Source organism: Jaculus jaculus, chromosome 9 (genome assembly GCF_020740685.1).
Source record: "Jaculus jaculus isolate mJacJac1 chromosome 9, mJacJac1.mat.Y.cur, whole genome shotgun sequence".
NCBI classification, from domain to species: Eukaryota; Metazoa; Chordata; class Mammalia; order Rodentia; family Dipodidae; genus Jaculus; species Jaculus jaculus.
In genome coordinates this window covers 54601670-54622259 of record NC_059110.1, presented here as the reverse complement: position 1 = coordinate 54622259, position 20590 = coordinate 54601670, and the positions used below count along the sequence as shown (strand labels likewise).

The 20590-nt window shown below is 38.7% G+C and overlaps 1 pseudogene; it reads right to left on the bottom strand.

Moving 5' to 3' along the window:
- Positions 1-9642: 9642 nt before the first annotated feature.
- LOC123463510 lies at positions 9643-13301 on the bottom strand (annotated as a pseudogene).
- Positions 13302-20590: the final 7289 nt, after the last annotated feature.

The following is a 20590-nucleotide window of genomic DNA, read 5'->3' as shown; positions in this document are numbered from 1 at the left end:
AATGCCTGAAAAAGATTTCAAAAGAATGATTGTAAATATGTTCAAAGAAGTCAGAGAACAAATCAAAGGAGTCAAAGAGGAACTTAAAGAGGAAATCAAAGGAATCAAAGAAGATGCAGGACACCAATTTCATGAAATAAAGAAGGTAATACAAGACATAAATAAGGAAATATAAATAATAAAGAAAAACCAGTCAGAATTACTAGCAATGAAGAACACAGTTAATGAAATAAAAAACTCTGTAGAAAATCTCACCAGTAGAATGGATAAAGAAGAGGACAAAATATCTAAGCTAGAAGACCAGGTGGCAGATCTAATACAGGCCAACAAAGAGAAAGATAAACTTATAGAAAAGTATGAGTGAGAATTTCAAGATATTCAGGACACCATGAAAAGATCAAATATTAGAATTCAGGGCATAGTAGAAGGAGAAGAATTTCACTCCAAAGGCATAGTAGGTGTCTTCAACAAAATCATAGAAGAAAATTTCCCCCAAATTGGGAAAGAGGTACCAATACAGATACAGGAAGCCTTTAGAACCCCAGCCAGCCAAAACCTGGAAAGAAACTCTCCTCGCCATATTATAATCAAACTTCCAAACACACACACCAAAGAAAAAATATTGAAAGCAGTTAAAGAGAAAAATCAAGTTACCTATAAAAGTAAGCCCATCAGGATTACAACAGATAATTCAACACAAACTTTTAAAGCCAGAAGGGCTTGGGGTGATATATTCCAAGTTCTGAAAGATAACAACTGTCAACCAAGGTTACTTTATCCTGCAAAGTTATCCATTCAAATAGACGGAGAAATAAGGACATACCTTCACAAAAGCAGGTTAAAGGAGTATTTGAAGACAAAACCAGCTCTATAGAAAATACTTGATAGAATCATCCATGCTGAAGAAAAGGAAAAGCACACACATATAAGGAACCTAGAAAAAACAAACAATACTCAAATACTAGTTAACAGAAGAGAGCACAGGTAGAACCAGAACCACAAAAAAAAAAAAAAAAAGGCAAACATAAGTACACACCTTTCAATAATATCTCTTAATATCAACGGCCTCAATGCCCCAACGAAAAGACATAGATTCGCAGACTGGGTTACAAAGCAGGATCCTACAATTTGTTGTCTCCAAGAAACTCACTTTTCTACAAAGGATAAACATTACCTTAGGGTGAAAGGTTGGAAAACAGAGTTTCAAGCAAATGGGCCTAGAAAACAAGCAGATGTTGCTATCCTAATATCGGACAGGGTAGACTTTAGTCCAATGTTAGTGAAGAAAGATAAGGAAGGTCACTTTATATTGATTAAGGGCACACTCCAACAGGAGGACATTACAATCCTAAACATATATGCACCTAAAATGGGGGCTCCCAAATTCGTCAAACAAACACTATTAGAACTAAGGTCAAAGATAACACCAAACACAGTGGTGGTGGGTGACTTTAACACCCCACTCTCATCAATTGATAGGTCATCCTGGGAAAAAATAAACACAGAGGCATCTGGACTAAATGAGGTCATAGAAGGAATGGACCTAACAGATATATACAGGACATTTCATCCAAAGGCTGCAGAATATACATTCTTTTCAGCAGCACATGGAACATTCTCTAAAATAGACCATATATTAGGACACAAAGCAAATCTTAACAAATTCAGGAAAATTGAAATAATTCCTTGCATTCTATCTGACCACAATGGAATTAAACTACAAATCAGTAGCAAGAAAGGCTATAGAGCATACACAAAATCATGGAAACTAAACAATACATTACTAAATGATGAATGGGTCAATAAAGAAATCAAAAAGGAAATCAAAAAATTTATAGAGTCAAATGATAATGAGAACACAAGATACCAAAATCTCTGGGACACAATGAAGGCAGTTCTAAGAGGTAAATTTATAGCCTTAAGTGCCTATATTAAGAAACTAGAAAGGTCACAAGTAAACGACCTAATGCTTCACCTGAAAGCCTTGGAAATAGAAGAACAAGGCAAACCAAAAATCAGTAGATGGGAAGAAATAATAAAGATTAGGGCAGAAATTAATGAAATAGAAACAAAAAGAACAATCCAAAGAATTAATGAAACAAAGAGTTGGTTCTTTGAAAGGATAAACAAGATTGATAAACCCTTAGGAAATCTGACCTAAAGAAAGAGAGAAGAGACACAAATTAATAAAATCAGAGATGAACAAGTTAACATCACAACAGATTCCAGAGAAATTCAAAAAATCATAGGGACATACTATAAAAGCATATACTCCACAAGTAGGAAAATCTGAAAGAAATGGATGATTTCCTTGATCTATATGAACTACCTAAATTAAATCAAAATGAAATTAATCACTTAAATAGACCTATAACAAACATGGAGATCCGAACAGTTATCAATAATCTCCCAACTAAAAGAAGCCCAGGCCCAGATGGATTCACTGCTGATGGACCTGGAAAGGATTATACTAAGTGAGGTAACCCAGACACAGGAAGCCAAGCACCACATGTTCTCTCTCATATGTGGATCCTAGCTACAGATAATTGGGCTTCTGTGTGAGAATGAAAATACTTACTAAATAGAGCATTCTCAAAGGAAGAAATACGAATTGCATATAAGCATCTAAAAAAATGTTCCACATCACTAGCCATCAGGGAAATGCAGATTAAAACTACATAAAAGGTAGAGAAAGGAAAGGAGGAGGATACTTAATAGGTTGATATTGTATATATGTAATTACAATGATTGTAATGGGGAGGTAATATGATGGAGAATGGAATTTCAAATGGGAAAGTGTGGGGGTGGGGAGGGAGGGAATTACCATGAGATATATTTTATAATCATGGAAAATGTTAATAAAAATTAAAAAAAAATCAACCTAAAAAAAAAAAAAAACCTCTACTCCACAAAACTAGATAATGTGGAGGAGATGGATAAATTCCTAGATGCGTATGATCTATCAAAGCTAAACTCAGAGCAGATTAATCTCCTCAATGAACCTATCACACTCATGATGACTGAAAAAGTAATATAAAAAAAAATTCCCCCCAAAGAATAGTCCAGGACCAGATGGCTTCACAGCTGAATTCGAACAAACCTTCATGGAAGAACTCAAAGCAATCTTCCGCAAACTGTGCCACACAATTGGAGAACATGGAAAGCTACCCAACTCCTTTTATGAAGATAGTATCACCCTAATTCCAAAACCAGGCAGAGATGCCACAAGAAAGAAAACTACTGGCTTATTTCCCTGATGAACATAGATGCAAAGATCCTGAACAAAGTCCTTGCAAACCAAATTCAACAACACATCAAAAGCATTATCCACATTGACCAAGTGGGACTCATCCCAGGAACATAGGGGTGGTTCAACATACAGAATTATGTCATTGTAATACACCACATAAACAAGGTTAAACACAAACTCCACATGCTCATTTCAATACATGCAAAAAAGACACAATCACTTCATGTTCAAAACATTGGAGAGATTTGGCATGGTTGGTTGATATCTTAACATAATAAAGGCAATATAAAAAGCTCCTAAGGCCCAAATAACACTTAATGGAGAGAGGCTGGAGGAATTCCCATTAAATCAGGAACAAGACAGGGTTGTCTACTCTAATCTCTGCTTTTCAATATAGTACTGGAAGTTCTAGCTCAAGAAATAAGACAGGGCTAGAGAGATGGCTTAGCGGTTAAGCGCTTGCCTGTGAAGCCTAAGGACCCTGGTTCGAGGCTCGGTTCCCCAGGTCCCACATTAGCCAGATGCACAAGGGGTTGCATGCATCTGGAGTTCGTTTGCAGAGGCTGGAAGCCCTGGCACGCCCATTCTCTCTCTCTCCCTCTACCTGTCTTTCTCTCTGTGTCTGTCTCTCTCAAATAAATAAATAAAAATAAAAAAAAATAGAAACAAGACAGGAGAAAGAAATAAAAGAGATATAATTTAGAAAGGAATAAGTTAAGTTAGCTCTATTTGCTGATGACATGATTGTATATGTAAGAGATCCAAGAGACTCTATCACCAAACGTCTAAAGGTGATTAACTCCTATAGCTAAGTAACAGGATACAAAATCAATGCACAAAAGTCAGTAACGTTTCTATATGCAAATGACAAAGATAAAGAGAAAGAAATAAGGGATATGGTCCCATTTTCAATAGCAAAAAACATAAAATACCTTGGAATAACGTTAACCAAGGAAGTGAAAGATCTATACAACAAAAAAAATAAAAACACTGAAAAAAGAAATTGAGGAGGGCTTGAGAGAATGGAAAGGCCTCCCATGCTCCTGGATAGGCAAATTAACATTGTGAAGATGGCAATCCTACCAAACGCAATATACAGATTTAATTCAATTCCAATTAAAATACCTACAGTGCAATTGTGAGAAGGAAAAAACTCAGTAGCAGAGACCAGAAAGTTAAAAGGGAGACATAAAAGAAGAGAAAGGAAGGGAGGAGGGTACTTAATAAGTTGGTATTGTATATATGTAAGTAGAATGATTGAGGTGGGGAGGGGATATTATGGAGAATGGAATTTCAAAGGAGAAAGTGGGGGGTGGGAGTGAGGGTATTACCATGGGATATTTTTTATAATCATGGAAAATGTTAATAAAAATTGAGAAAAAAAAAAGAAAAGAAAAAAATCCCTTCTTCACAGAGTTAGAGAAAATGATCTTAAATTTATATGGGAAGGCAGAAGGCCCTGCATATCCAAACATATCCTTAGCAAAAGAAATACCTCTGGAGGCCTCACCATACGATATCTAAAGGTATATTACAAAGCCATAAAAGTAATAAAAACAATATGGAGTTGGCATAAAAACAGGAGTATAGACCAATGGAATAGACATGAGGACCCAGACTTTCAGTCAAGCAACTATAAATACTTGATATTTGACAAAGGCCCTAACAATATAGGCTGGAAAGAAGACAGCATCTTCAACAAATGGTGCTGGAAAAACTGGATAACCATATGCAGGAAATTGAAACCTTATCCACACATTTCACCATGCATTAGACTCAAGTCCAAATTGATCAAAGACCTCAATATAAGACCCGAAACTTCTACTACTGGAAGAAAATATAGGAAGTAATCTCCATGATGTAGGAAAAAGACTTCCTGAAGAAAACCCAAGTAGCTCACAATATTAAACAGTCACTCAACCAATGGGATCACATGAAGCTGAAGAGTTTCTTTACAGACAAGCATACAATAAGCAAAGCCAGTAGATAATCCAAAGAATGGCAGAAAATATTTGCTGGTTATCCATCTGACAGAGGCCTAATCTCTAGAATCTACAAAGACCCCAAAAATCTAAACAGTAAAAAGTCAAACACCCCATTCACAAAATGGGGCAAAGAGCTGAATAGGCAGTTCAGACAGGAAGAAAAAGAAATGGCAAACACACACTTAAGAAAATGTTCATCATCCTTAATCATCAGAAAAATTCAAATTAAAACAACTATGAGATTCAACCTTACCCCAATAATAGCAAACATCAAAAAATTAAATGAAAATAAATGCTGGTGAGGATGTGGAGAAGTAGGAACACTCATCCACTGTTGCTGGGAATGTAAAATGGTACAACTACTGTGGAAAGCAATATGGAGTTTCTGGAAAAAGCTGACTATAGAGATAGAACAGACCCAGTTATTCCCTTACTGAGCATCTACCCTAAAATCTTCAATCCACAGGCCAGAGAGATTTGCTCAACCATGTTTGTAGTGGGTCAATTCATAATAGCTAAGAGCTGGAATCAATCCAGATGTCCATAAGTAGAAGAATGGATAACTAAGATGTGGTATATCTACACAATGGGATTCTACACAGCAGTAAGAAAAAAAATGACACAATGAAATGTGAGGAAAAATGGTTGAACTTGGAACAGATCATTCTCAGTGAACTTACCCAATCACAGAAAAAAAAAAAAAAAAATCGCCACATATTCTCACTCATCTACAGCACCTAGGCTGAATCTACCAAAGATGCCTTACATACTCAGCAAGCATCTCATGGACTAGTCAACAGGATGGATGAGGAGGGAGGGGAGGGCAATGGAGGGGGTGGGAAACACAAATCTAGACCTGAACTGCAATGGTACCATAAAATTCTACATCCTAAAAGGCAGACCAAATAGCTGAACCTTCACCAGGCCCTTACAGGAACACTTGATCCACAAGACACTGGAGAGTGTATAATGAAGACTGGCCTTAATCTTCTACAGCTTCTCCCGCCCCCCCTTCTCTCTAACTCGTGTACATTAGTTATCTTTTTCTTCCTTTTCTTGGTGGGCACTGACCTGTAACTCCCAGTACTAGCATGTGGCTATCATCCATAATGAGTTTTTGATCTGAGAGACCTACAAAGTTTCCTAAAAGAAGGACAGATTTCTGTCAGAGTACTTGATGACCCAATAAATGTTAGTGACAAGACCCTACTGCTGAAGACACCTTGTATGGTTGACACATAAAATGGAATATCATGGCTGGAAGTTGGAAGAGTCAGTTCCCAGTCGGCACGTCTAGTGCCAGAACGTTCTACATGGGCGACTGGGGGAAAGTGACCAATATCTGTCCAAGCATCTCATGGTGTAACCTACTTAGCAGCAAATAACCTCTCATGATTCCCACACAAGTGCAATAGTGGCACACAGCCATGGTGGGGAACCAACTGCTCTTGATTTGGCTAACTGATCACCTCAGTGGTATGGTACCCATAGCTGAAGCTGGGAAACAAGTCAGAACCATATCCAAACATAAACCTGCTCTCCATTATCAAGCTATCATCAATCCCACACTACAAGAGAGCCTACACCTATTAAATTCTCTATATAAAAAAAAAGTAAGGGTTATCTCATTTGTCTGGTGCTAACTTACTCTCCATTGGAGAATCTGCTTCTCTTTTTTAGATAGATGTAGATCCTAAGGATAGAGCCACCCCATCATACCTCAAAAGGGCCCTGGCTGAAACTACGAATAATTGGTGAAATAAACCAGGGTTCTGTTTTCTTGGTGATCCAGTACCAGTACAAGGGTGAAGGAGATCAATACAGAGAAAAATCAACTCCTACCAATTTAGAGATCCAGAGATGCAGAGGTCCCCAACATCTCATCACTGAAGCAGACCAAAAATGAACCCAACATGGCTCAGGGAAATTTTGCAGATGAGGGGTGCAAAGAATGTCAGAGCCACATGTTGGGTCATGATATGCAGAGACATTTATCCTACCCATAACTGTGGGCTAACTCCACAATGCATGACCCATATTCCTCAACAAGGACTGGCCCAGGGGAGTGGGTAGATCACAGATGAGCCTAATAATGGTACCAAACTGACTGTATTCACTGTGTACAAAACTAATTATTAAAAAAAAAATTTAATTAAAAAAAATACAGGGCTGGAGAGATGGCGTAGCGGTTAAGCGCTTGCCTGTGAAGCCTAAGGACCCCGGTTCGAGGCTTGGTTCCCCAGGTCCCACGTTAGCCAGATGCACAAGGGGGCGCACGCGTCTGGAGTTCGTTTGCAGAGGCTGGAAGCCCTGGCGTGCCCATTCTCTCTCTCTCTCCCTCTATCTGTCTTTCTCTCTGTGTCTGTCGCTCTCAAATAAATAAATAAAATTAAAAAAAAAATACAAAGGATGTTATTGTAACCCATGTAAACTTTTCATTATGTCCCTTAAAGTTCTTATGTAACTCTAAATTCTCAATACTGCAAGATGTACCTTTGTTTGGATTTAGAAGAAAGTATCTTGAAGAGATGGTTCAGTTTAAATTAAGCCATTAGGATGGGTTCCTAATCCACAGAACAACTTCATAAGAAAGGGGTTCAGAGGCCTAGCTGACAGAAATGACATGTTGGAAGGCAACAAAAAAATGGTTCATTGCAAGCCACAGAGGAATGCTTCAGATAAAACTAACCCTGCTGGCATTCTGACCTTGGACATCACAGAAAAACACTGAGAAAATTTTTTGTTGTTGTTTAAGTCATGTGATCTGTTATAGAATCCCTAGTTGTTTTTTTTTTTTTTAATTACTTTGTTTGTGCCCCATTTTCTTGTGCCCAAGCCAATCTGTTGAGACAGAAGCAAACTCATACCACTGATAGCAAAGGAAATAAATCCCAAACACTCAAACAACACCAAAACAGAGTAATTTGAAAAAAGGGAACAATAAAGAGATGGAAAAATATCAAATTCATCAAAATATATATGTAAACCTGACCATGTGAATAATCATCAGAATTTTTCAAAGGTAGAAGTTGTCAGGTCAGAATTAGTTGTTGTTTTCTTAATTTAATTTTAAATGTAATTGGCCTAGATACTTCAAAGATACAGGCTATAAGATCAGAATTAGATGTCTCTATGTGTGTGTGTGTGCGCGTGCATGCGTGCATGTGTGTGCACATGTGTGTGTTTTAATTATCAGAATATTTTAATAAATTATTGGAATAGAGAATAAATATTTGAACTTGAGATGCAAGCTTATTTGAAAATTCAAATATAACTAAAAATAATGAAAATGGAAATAGTACTACTCAGGACTTTATTTCCATAGAGTATTATAAGTTTGAAATCATTTCCAAACTATTTTCACACATGTATGTAGTAAATTTTGATATTATTTCCCAAGATTATTTTTTTTTATATTTCCACTCCTATTAACACCATTCTTTTTCCCCAGTGTATTTTCATGTTTTCTTTTTAACACATTGATTTAAATTAGCCCTGTTTATATAATCATGGGTGTACTCCTACCATGCAATAGCTGTCATTAGCTGCTCTGGGATATGTGAGATCACATGTAATCATCCCTATCATTACTGAAGTATTGAAAGCCTCAAATGTGTTTTGCAAACCATCTATTGGGAATTCGTGAGTGTAACATGGGGAGATTGTTCAGTGGTTAAAGACATTTGCTCACTGTATTAGGGTTCTCTAGAGGAACAGAACCAATAGGATGAATTTATTAAAAGGGAGTTTATTAATTTAGCTTATGGCAGTCTAATAGCAATTGCAGGCCCAAGAGTCAAGGAACCCAGTAGCTTCTCGGTCCACCAGAATGGATACCTCAGCAGTCCCAATCCATCACTGTAGGGCTGTAGGCTTACTGGGGAGCTGCAGGTTTTTAGTCTGCACTGGCCTTCAGTACATAATGGAAGGTATCAAGTAGGTCTGACAGCCAAGTGAAAGGAGGGGCATCCTTTTTCCCAGAGCTTCTTTATGTAAAGACCCACTCTGAGAGGGGCTGCCCACTCAAGGGGAAGGGCTCACCCTACAAGGACTTCCTCCTTCAATTAATCCTTTCTTGAAGCAACCTCAGGGATTCAGGAAAGTCTGTAGATCACTAAATAGATCAAGTTGACAACAACTTAACCACCACAAATCCACCCCTTATCAACTGGACACCAAACCATATCTCCATGCATCATACTTAATTTACAAATGAAGACAGTAACAAGGTCATAATTCTACTTAACAAGATAAAACTTTCCCATGTACAAGTATAAATGCACATTCTTACCCCAGACAAGCAAGGTTCCATGAGCTATGCTTAGTCTTAGGTCAAATATAAATTCAACAATAGTTAGCTAGTGAAAAAATATTAATATTGGTGTAGATATGTACAAGTATTCCTTATTAATGTAGGATAGAAACAGAAATGGCAATTATAATCCTTGATATTTGTAACTGGTCATGTGGCTTTAGCTGGTATTTGTAACTACCTTCTTCTACTATCCATTCTGTATTTTCTCAACCTTCAGCAAGCAACTCAGCAAGTCTTGATTCTTTCCCTGGGAGGGTGACCAATACCTTCATTCCTGATGAACCTGAGCCATTTATCACAGAACCTCAATTTGAGTTGCTGCAATGGATACATTGACTTTGATAGCAGGGCATAATAACACTAAGAGAGACCCTAAAGGATCTCCTTCTCGCCAGACATATGCTTCCTTGCCTCCAGCTAGGAGGAGCAGTCCAATTTCCCCTTGGTATTCTGGATCATTCACTACTGCTAACAATGTAACTCCTTTCTTAGCCTAGTCACTCAAGGACATCAGGAGCCCAAAGTGGCCAGGGATAAGGCTTAGCTTCCAGTTCCAGTTAGCTCTCTTGTGCTTCCTGGCAAAAGCACTCTCCATTCTGGAAACAAGAGCATAAGGTTGGGGAAACGGGAAGCAAAAATTTGGTTAATAGGTCACTTGGGGTGATGGTAAGCAGTACCATTCCCATTTTCACCCCTTGATCCCTAGACCTATAAATCCAGGCTATAGTTGAAACGGTACCATATATATGATTCAAAGCATATGTAGCTTGCTGGAGGACATTACCCCAGACCTCCAAGCTACTGTCACCTAGTTGGTGCTGTAACTATTTCTTTAAAAGGCCATTCCACTATTCTATCAAGGAGCTGCTTCAGGGTGGTGAGGAACATGGTAAGACCAATGAATTTCATCATCATGAGCCAACTGCTGTATTTTCTTAGCTGTGAAGTGAGTTCATTGGTCAGAAGCAATGCTGTGTGGAATATCATGATTCTGGATAAGCATTCTGTAAGCCCATGGATGGTAATTTTGGTGGAAGCACTACATGCAAGAAAAGCAAATGCATACCCAGAATAAGTATCTATTCCAGTAAGGACAAAACATTGTCCTTTCAATGACAGAAGTGGTCCAATGTAGTTAACCTGAAACCAAGTTGCTGGCTAGTAACCCCTAGGAGTGCTACTATATTGGGGGCTCAGAGTTGGTCTCTGCTTCTGTAAGATTTACATTCAGCAGTGCCTGTAACCAGGTCAGCCTTAGTTAGTGGAAGTCCATGTTGTTAGGTCCCTGCATAACCTGCAACCCTGTCATCAGGCCACCTTGTTCATGGGTCCATTGGGCAATGACAGGGATGGCTGAGGAATGAAGTTGACTATTATCCACAGAACAGGTCAGCTTATCTACTTGATTATTAGAGTCATCCTCTGTGAGGTCACCTTCTGGTGAGCATTAACATGAGACCAAGTATCTTTACATTCTTTGCCCTTTCAGAGAGGTCTATCCACATACACCTTTCCCAAATATCCTTCTCACCAATTTTCCAATTGTGCTCCTTCCAAGTCCCAGATTATTGAGGCAAATCATTGGCCATGGCCCATCAATCAGTGTATTCCTGCATATCTGGCCATTTTTTCTTCCAAGCAAAATGTACAATCATGTGCACTGTCAGAAATTCAGCCCCTTGTGAAGACTTTCCTTTACCACAGTCCTTCAAAGTCGTCCTAGAAAGGGGCCGGAATGCTGCAGTTGTTCACATCTGGGAGGTGCCCGTGTAACACACTGAATCTTCTGCAAACCATGCCCTAGTCCTCGCCTCAGTCAGCTGATCATAGGGCACACCTCATGATGACATAGGTGCATGCTTAGGGGCAGAAGGCATTGTAACAGAAGTAAAAAAGCATAGACATTTTGGCAATTTCCTCATGTAACTTACTTGTGTCTTCAAGAACTGCTTGAGCCCAATCACATATATACCACTTTCACTTGATCATGGACTGCTGCTGTGCACATCCAACTTTATGGCCTGGTGGGTCAGATGACACCAAGCTCATAATGGGCAACTCATGTCACATAGTAATGTGATGGTCCATTGTCAAACATTCAGTTTCCACGAAGGCCCAATAGAAAGCCAAGAGCTAACTCTCAAAGGGGGAATAGTTGTCTGCAGATGATGGCAGGGCCTTACTCCAAATTCCCAAGGTCCTCTGCTATGAATCAACTATGGGGGCCTGCCAAAGGCTCTAGACAGCATCCCTATGTGCCACTGACATGTCAAGTATGATCAGATCTGCCAGGTCATATGGCCCAAGTGGTAGAGCAGCACACACAGCAGCCTGGGCCTGTTAAAGAGCCTTTTCTTGTTTGGGGCCCCACTGAAAACTAATAGCTTTCCAAGTCACAATGGAGTAACACACTCAAGTGAGGAATGTGATATTTCCAAAATACAAATAAGCCTATTAGATGTTGTGCTTCTATCTTAATAGTAGGAGGGGCCAGGTACAACAACATATCCTTCACCTTAGAAGAAATATTCTTGCCTTCCCCACACCCCTTAGCTCCTAGAAATTTCACTAAGGTGGTAGGTCCTTGAATTTTGCATGGATTTGTCTCCCATTGTGTGATATACATATGTTGTACAAGCAACTCCAGAGTGGTTGCCACATCCTGCTCATTTAATCCAATCAGTGTAATGTCAATGATATAATGGACCAATGTGACACCTGTGGAAGGGACAGGTGATCAAGATCCCTGAGCACTAAGATATGACTGGAGAGGGCTTGAGAGTAAATATAATTTTCAGGTAAAACAGTAGAAGTGTACTGCTGACTTTGCAGGCTGAAGGAAAATTTCTTTTGATGGTCTGTGTGAACCAGTATCAGAATAAAGCATTCACAAGATCAATAGCTTCATTTCAGATACCGGGAGAGATGTTAATCTGCTCAAGTAAAGAAACCTCATCTAGAACAGCAACTGCAATTGGAGTCACCACTTGATTAAATTTCCAATAACCCACTGTCATTCTCCAGGATCCCTCTGTCTTCTGAACAGGACAAACAGGAGAGTTAAAAGAAGATTTGATGGAAACCACCACCCCTGCATCCTTCAAGTCCTTTATAGTGGCATTAGTTTTGGCAATCCCTCCAGGGATATGATCCTGGGTGGTTTTTTTTTTGGGGGGGGTGCGGGGTTTCAGGTAGGTTTTCACGCTATACCAGGCTGACCTGGAACTCACTATGTCGTCTCAGGATGGCCTCAAATTCATGGAAATTCTCCCACCTCTGCCTTCCAAATGCTGGGACTGAATAATTTTCCCCAGTGGTGGAAGCTCCAGTGGCTTCTATTTGGCCTTTCCAACCATAATAGCCTTCACTACACAAGTCAAGAGGCCAAAGTGGGGGTTCTGCCAACGCTTAAGTATATCTTTCCCAATTATGCATGGGGAAATAACCACAGGATGAATCTGGGGGCCCACTGTCAATCAAACATTTTCCAAAACTCCATTTATCACCTGACCGCCACAGCACATACTTTAACTGGAGGGTCATGATGTTGCTTGGGTTCTCCTGGAATCAATGTCAATTCAGAGCCAGTGTCCAGCAGGCCCCCAATGGTCTGCTTATTTCCTCTTCCCCAGTGTACAGTTGCCCTAGCAAAAGGCTGTAGGTCCCTCTGAGGAAGGATAAGAGAAAGCTTAACATTGAAACTTTTGTGGGTTGTAGGAGGGTCTTTCCTCAAAGGGACCTGACCACCCATTCATTCAAGTTGCTCAGGATCTATAAACTGGCTCAAGTCTGGAAATTGGCTAAGAGGCCTTGATTCTCTGTTGCTATAATCCAAAGTGGCCTTTTCTTCCTTTGTTCTGGAACTCTTCTGCTTATACAGATCAAGCAGGAACCCAATAGGATTCTTATCTATTTCACTTCAGGGAGCACCATGATTAATCAGCCAGTACCAAAGAACTACAGAAGTCATACCATTATGAGCATTGTTTTGACTTTGCTGCCCATTACATAAACATACCCATCTCACCCTTTGTGATTCAGCACTGCCATTTGGTCCTTGTTAGTCTGCAATTCAATTAGACCCATTGCATCTAAGTCACCTATTAAAGCAACTGTAGCTCCTACTGTGATGTCTTCTTTACACATGACCACTACTTATAACTTTAAGTATGAAGGGGCTCCCATCAAAAATATGTTTCTTATAGTTTTAGTGAAGGGCACATCTTCTGGACAATCCCACTGTGGGAGCAAAGATGAGTGTTTATGGAAAATCCACACCAGCATTTCAAGTTCTCTGAGCCTAGTAATCTCTTCATCAACCTTAAGCCAAGGGATATCAGGCAGATCAAGCTCATCAAAGCCATCTTTGGAGCCATACTTCAGCCAACCAATCAAATAAACTTTTGACACCTCTTCCAACTGCCCAAGCTGCAGTGCTAAATCTAAAACCTCTGCTCAATGGGCCCATTTCAATAATTCAGCCTGATCTAATCTTGTATTCTTTCCTCTGTCATCCCACACCCTTGAAATCCATTCCTCCACATATTTTCTATGCTTCTGCATGTACAAGTTAGAAAGCTCCTGAAGTTCTTCAGGGGTGTACCTCACCTCTTGTGTCACACTTTCTATATTACCTTTAGGGGACTGCCTAGCCTTATGCCTGATGATAAACCTAGAGGCAAAGATGGGAGGGCACTGAAGAGTACCAGCACATCCTGCAAGCAGAGTCATTGCTGGCTCCACAGACAAAGAAGAATTAATTTGCTCAGGCAAGGGTGGAGAGGACAATACTTCTGGGTGTGGAGGTGGAGATGCACCTGCCTCTAAGGGAGGGAAGGTCACATTGTCATGAGAAACATCTTCTTTAGAATCTATCTGAGAGTTCAATGTCCCCATATTCTTCAGGGTCTTTCCTAACATTCCCATCCCAAGTTATAGGATCCCACACTTTTCCAACATGTACCTTCACTTTAACTGCTGATAGCCTATGAGGCTAGGATTTGAGTTTACATTGCAAGTTAGATAATCTTTCAATGAGAGCTTGGGTTTGGTTTTCTGCAATTTAAACCCTTTTCTGGCTAGAGAGAAGACTCTCTTCCAAGGCTCCCTTAGAAATCTTCAGATCATTTTGTGGGTCTTAAGCTTAGAAATTTTCTTCCTGAACTTATTCTTTTCCCTTAATAGTTTATCCAGAGATTCTAGAAGCAACAAACCATCATCATCATTCATCTTATTTTTCCACAAATATTCAAAAGTTTTAGATACAGAGTCAATAAGTTCCCCACTCTTCCTAAGATATGACTTAGAATCTACAAATACAACTATCTCATAGAGTTCTTTAAATAGTCCACACCATGGATTTTTAGTACCTTCCTTATTACCAGTAAAAACACTCTCCTTATTACCAGTAGGACCTTTAGTAGTAGTGAAGTTAGAGAGTCAACTCTAGATAGGCACCCAGCAGAATTGTGAGAAATCCACTCTCACAATTCTGTTTCTGTAGAACCATTCCTGGTACCACAATGTGTATTATTCGGGGTTCTCTCAAGGAACAGAGCAGAAGGAAGTGACTTATATTAAAGGGAACTTATTGGATTAGGTAACTGCAGTCCCATAGCATTTTCACACCTGAGAGTCAAGGAACCCATTAGCTGCTCAATCCACCAGGCTGGATGTCTCAGCAGTCCTGATCCAGTACATAAGGCCTACAGGACCACTGGGGAGCTGTTGGTTTTCTCACTGGTCTTCAGTCCATGCTGGAAGGCAGCAAGCTGCTCTGGCATCCAAGTGGAAGAAAGAGTATTCTTTTCTCCCAAAGCTTCCTTATATAAAGTGCCCCAGTGAGTAGACTAACAATTAAGAGATAGCTAAATCTTATATGATATTTGGGGCTATCGGACAGTCTTGAAGACTTTTGGCAAAGGCTATGGAAAACTTTAAAGTTAGTTAGACTGAAAACAACTTACACTGTGAGTTACATCTGGAATATGGGTTCACCCTGTGAGAAGGACTTCCTCCTTCAGTTAATACTTTTTGGAAACAACCTCAAAGATTCAACCCAAAGGAATATCTGTGGATTACTAAATAGATCAAGTTGATAACTTAAATATCACACTCAAAAACTCTGTTGGCCCAGGTTTCTATCCACAGTACCTAAATAGAGCCAAATGTACAAAGTAGAACATGTATCTGGACTTTTGTGCAGGAAAAAGAGGGCCTGATGATCCCACCTTCACTCACACACACTCTTTTCTCTCTGCTTGCAAATGAATTTTAAAAAATATTAAAAATTCAAGTATTCAGCAAAGGGAAGCTAGTACAAAAGTAAACAAAATGCTAAAAAAATATTTTAATGCATCTAGAAGCATTTGTTTTTTTGTTTTTTTTTTTTAAAGAGTTGTCATTGTCAATACTTATTCTGGTGCCATGTAGTTGAAAATTGCAATTAGCCATTGTTGTATGCTCAAACTTGCTGGGATGACCATCTGAACAGACACAGTTTATGGGAAGAAGGGGTTTATATCAGTTTACAAATTCCAGGGAAACTTCATTAATGGTGGAAAAACCTGCTTAGTTTCATAGACCCAAGCAGAGAGAAACAACTGTAGCAAGGAGACACCAACACCAGCAGATATATACCACCAGAGCTCAAACTGCTTTCTCCACTTATTTGGGCTGGAATGAAGATTTGTCCCCTAAACACACCTTAGAGCTACACTCCAGAATGTGACCTTACTGCCAACTCCTCCAGCCAGTTGCTTGAGATGTAAGCAGGAGTCCTAAACTTAATCAAAAATACCTGAAGCTATGGGAGCAAACATTCTCATTTAAACCACCACATTATACCTGTGGCCCTATAGACTCCTGACCATATCACAATGTAAGTTGTTTTCAGTCCAACTTTAAAGTTCTCCATAGTCTTTACCAACAGTCTTCAAGACTGTCCTATACCCCCAAATCTCATATGAGATTTGACTATCTTTTTTAAAACATTTATTTTTATTTTTATTTATTTATTTGAGAGTGACAGACAGAGAAAGAGGCAGACACACAGAGAGAGAATGGGCATGCCAGGGCCTCCAGCCACTGCAAACGAACTCCAGTTGTGTGCACCCCCTTGTGCATCTGGCTAACGTGGGTCCTGGGGAATTGAGCCTCGAACCTCAGTCCTTAGGCTTCACAGGCAACCACTTACCCGCTAGGCCATCTCTCCAGCCCTTGACTATCTCTTAATTGTAAGTCCTGTGAAATCAAAGCAAGTTATATACTTCTAACACATAATGACACAGAATAAATATTTTCATTGCAATCAGACATAATAAGGAGAAACTGGACCAATACAAATCAATAATCATGAGGTAAACACTAATATCTATAGTTCAAGTTGGATATCTATAACCAGTAAAGACAGTCTCTGGATTTCTAATACTGCCTCCCCCACCTGGGCTGAGCAGCCAGGAGTAAAACTTTTCTCCAAGTTTCCGTTGTCTCATGGTAGCCTTTGTATAGTGCTGGTATAGCCTAAATATCTATATATCTTGGGATCTCCACTGTAAACCATGATCCATCTTACAATGCCTGCACTGGCCTTTCTATACAGGGGCATTACCCTGTGACATATACTTCATCTCAGCAGCAGCTTCTGGAACCATGTGTATTTTTATGAACTACTTCCATGTATTATTATACTTGCAAAATAAATACCAGGTGTCCAGTGGCACATCCAGTTATTTAACCCAGGGAGGAAATATATTTTGACCTTGAGCCTTCACACTTCTTCCTTTTAGTCAGCTCCTTTTAATAGAGTTTGTATTTTTTAAAATATTTTTGTTTATTTTTTATTTATTTATTTGAGAGCAACAGACAGATAAAGAGGCAGATAGAGAGAGAGAATGGGTGTGCCAGGGCCTCCAGTGACTGCAAATAAACTCCAGACACGTGTACCCCCTTGTGCATCTGGCTAACGTGTGTCTTGGGGAATCGAGCCTTGAACCAGGGTCCTCAGGCTTCACAGGCAAGCACTTAACCACTAAGCCATCTCTCCATCCCTAGAGTTTGTATTTCTATACATTCAGACTTTCCTGGGTATATTTTATCCTCAGACATCATTTCCATTGTTTCAGTGTTAATCAATGGGCCCATGGTTAATGGTGGTAATCTCTTTAAAAATAGAAGGTTTAGCATGCTAAAGTAAGTCTCTGTGTTTATAACTTTAAACTTGTTGGAATTTTTCCAACTTTAAGTAGTACATCTTTCAGATTTACACCTTCTGCAAGTACATCATGCATTACTTTTAAAGTTTTACCTTGATTTAACTCTCTGGCCATAGGCAACAGAACATAGCCAGTAGCACAGTTCCAATAAAAATTTCTGCTATCTTTCCTTCCCCTCTGAAAGTTCACAAATTGACACAATTGTCTCTGCATTTAGCATTTTTAATCTCTCACTAGAATAGCCCATAAGATTTGGCTTACTGCTCTGGAAGTCTTCTGTATTCCCAAGTACCAACTCCTGCCACATTACTCCAGCACACAAGTTCCCAAAAAATCCAAATCCACATGTCCAGATTCATCACAACATCCCCCACCTCCCAACTCTCCTGTACTAATTATGCTGTTGTAATGAGCTCCTGTTGCTTGGAAAAACATCTAACTAGATACAGTTTACAGGAGGAAGAATTTTATTTTAACTTAAAAATCCAGGAGAAACTCCATCATTATCAGAAGTTACTTACCTCCATAGATCCAAGCACAGAGAAAGAACTGTAGCAAGCATATACCAACACCAGCAAGCACAAACCACTAGAGCTCAAGTTGTTTTCTCCACACCTTTGGGCTGGAATGAAGATTTGCCTCAAAAATACACCTTAGAGCTGGACTCCAGGATCCACCCCCAATGACAGCTTCAGCTGGAGACATAAGCAGGAAGTTTAACCTTAATCAAAATTCCCTGAATATCTTTGATTCATATTTAAAGCACAGCAGAGGAAAAGGTTTGTTTCTGTTTTCAGTTTGAGGTTTCAGTCCATCATAGGGGGAAAGGCATGGTGGCAGGAGCATGAGGCAGCTCAGAATCAGAATCAGTCCACAGTGAGGAAGCAGAGAGTGATGAATGCTAGTGCTCAGGTTGCTTTCTTCTATTTATCTGGCTTGTTCAGAACCCTTGTTAACCTCACAGTTAAGGCAAGTCTTTCCCTGTCAATAAATCTATTCAAATAGCCCTTTGTACATATGCCATAAAACTCCTTTCTAAATGATCCCAAGTCCTGCCAAGCTGGCATAAGTATAGACCATCACATCACCAATGTTCTTCATAATAGCATTGATATATGTTTCCCATTATTTCTATAACAAACTGCTACAAATTTGGTGACATAAACCAGAAGATTCATCATAAAAGTTCTATATTAAGTTTAATTTTACTCTGCCAGCAAGGCAGCATTCTTGTTACAGAAATGGGGAAAGGCGCATGTGAATAGCTTTTCCTGGAGCTTCTTACATCTTCAAAACCTGCAGCACTAGGTCGTCCAGACACTTCTGTGCTTTATTGAATTTTATCTCTGATTCTGATCCTACACGTAATCTTTTCAACAGTTTTTATGATTATATTGGCTTTACCTAGAGAATCCAGTACACCTTTACTATCAAAAATCCACAATTTAATCACATCATAAAGTCTTTCCTACCATTTGACATTCCTGAAACTGGGGAGGAAGGGTTGTACCTATTCCTGTATAACAAAAAACATTTTCTGTAAGTATTATTGTGTGAAGGAATACTTGCACTGAATAACATGAAGATTTTAACTTTTAATCTTCCTGTACAAAACAATTCTTGTTTTATTTCATATAATATGATTTCTACTAATGTAGTTGCATTGGAGATTATATATTCAATTTAAAGAAAAAGTCCTGAAGTTTCATCATGATGTCTTATCATATACTAAATTATTGTCTTAGACAGAGGTTTATTTCTTGAAGTCATTACTTCTGTCTCTTTCTAATATCTTGCTGATTATTCTAAAGGAAGCTTAGCATATCAGATAATTTGACAACTATATTTTCTTTACCCCCAAAAAATGAAAAGAAAAGAAACATTTACTCACAAATATACAACTAAGATAATATGTTGGAGAGTTAGAATAACTTTGAGAATGAGTTATATTACTGTATTGGCTAAGGAACAGATGATATCATTGATTTTGAGCAAAATTAACTAAAGTAGGAGAAGCTTGACAAGGAAAACAACAAGTGTCCCTTCTCCACTTTCATCTTTCAATCATTCCAGGTATCCAAGCTCCTGGGAAGATTTTCAGTCTTTCTTTAGCTCTTTGAAGTTTGTAATTGCTATGGAAACTGCAAAAATAAAAACTACTTTTTATGGAAAAAAAAACTACTGTATGCAATTTAAAAAATAAGAATTTAGTCATGATTATAATGGTTAAGATTTTGCATACATTTATAAAGATAAGTATTTAAGGAAATATCTAAATATACATTCAATAATTATAAAAGATTTGGCAAATAATGTGTAATATTTCCAAGTATTTCATTTATGTATTATTTATTTATGAGAAAGAGTTAGATAGGGAAAGAATGGGCATGCCAGGGCTCCAGCCACTGCAAAAAACTCCAGATGCATATGCCACCTTGTGTATCTGGCTTTATGTGGCTACTGTGTACTCTTGTGTTTAAGATTTGCAGGCAAGCACTTTAACCACAGCCATCTCCCCAGTTCATTTAATGTGTAACTTTAATAACTAACCATGGCATAAAACAAACAACATATTGTGAATAATTTTCAATAAAGGATTTCTTATTGAAAGAAGTGAAATTGTTTTCCTTAGGAAGAGAAGAAGAGGCTTTGCACTTCATATTCATATTATTATTCAAATTTTATCATTTATATATGCTATGTAATTTTACTTTCTGCATAACATATGTGCTGTGGAAAATGCAATTACAGGTCATCACGGCAAAATTCTCTAATTCTATTCATACACAGATATTTCTCAGAACCAGAGACTGTGAATTCAAAAAAA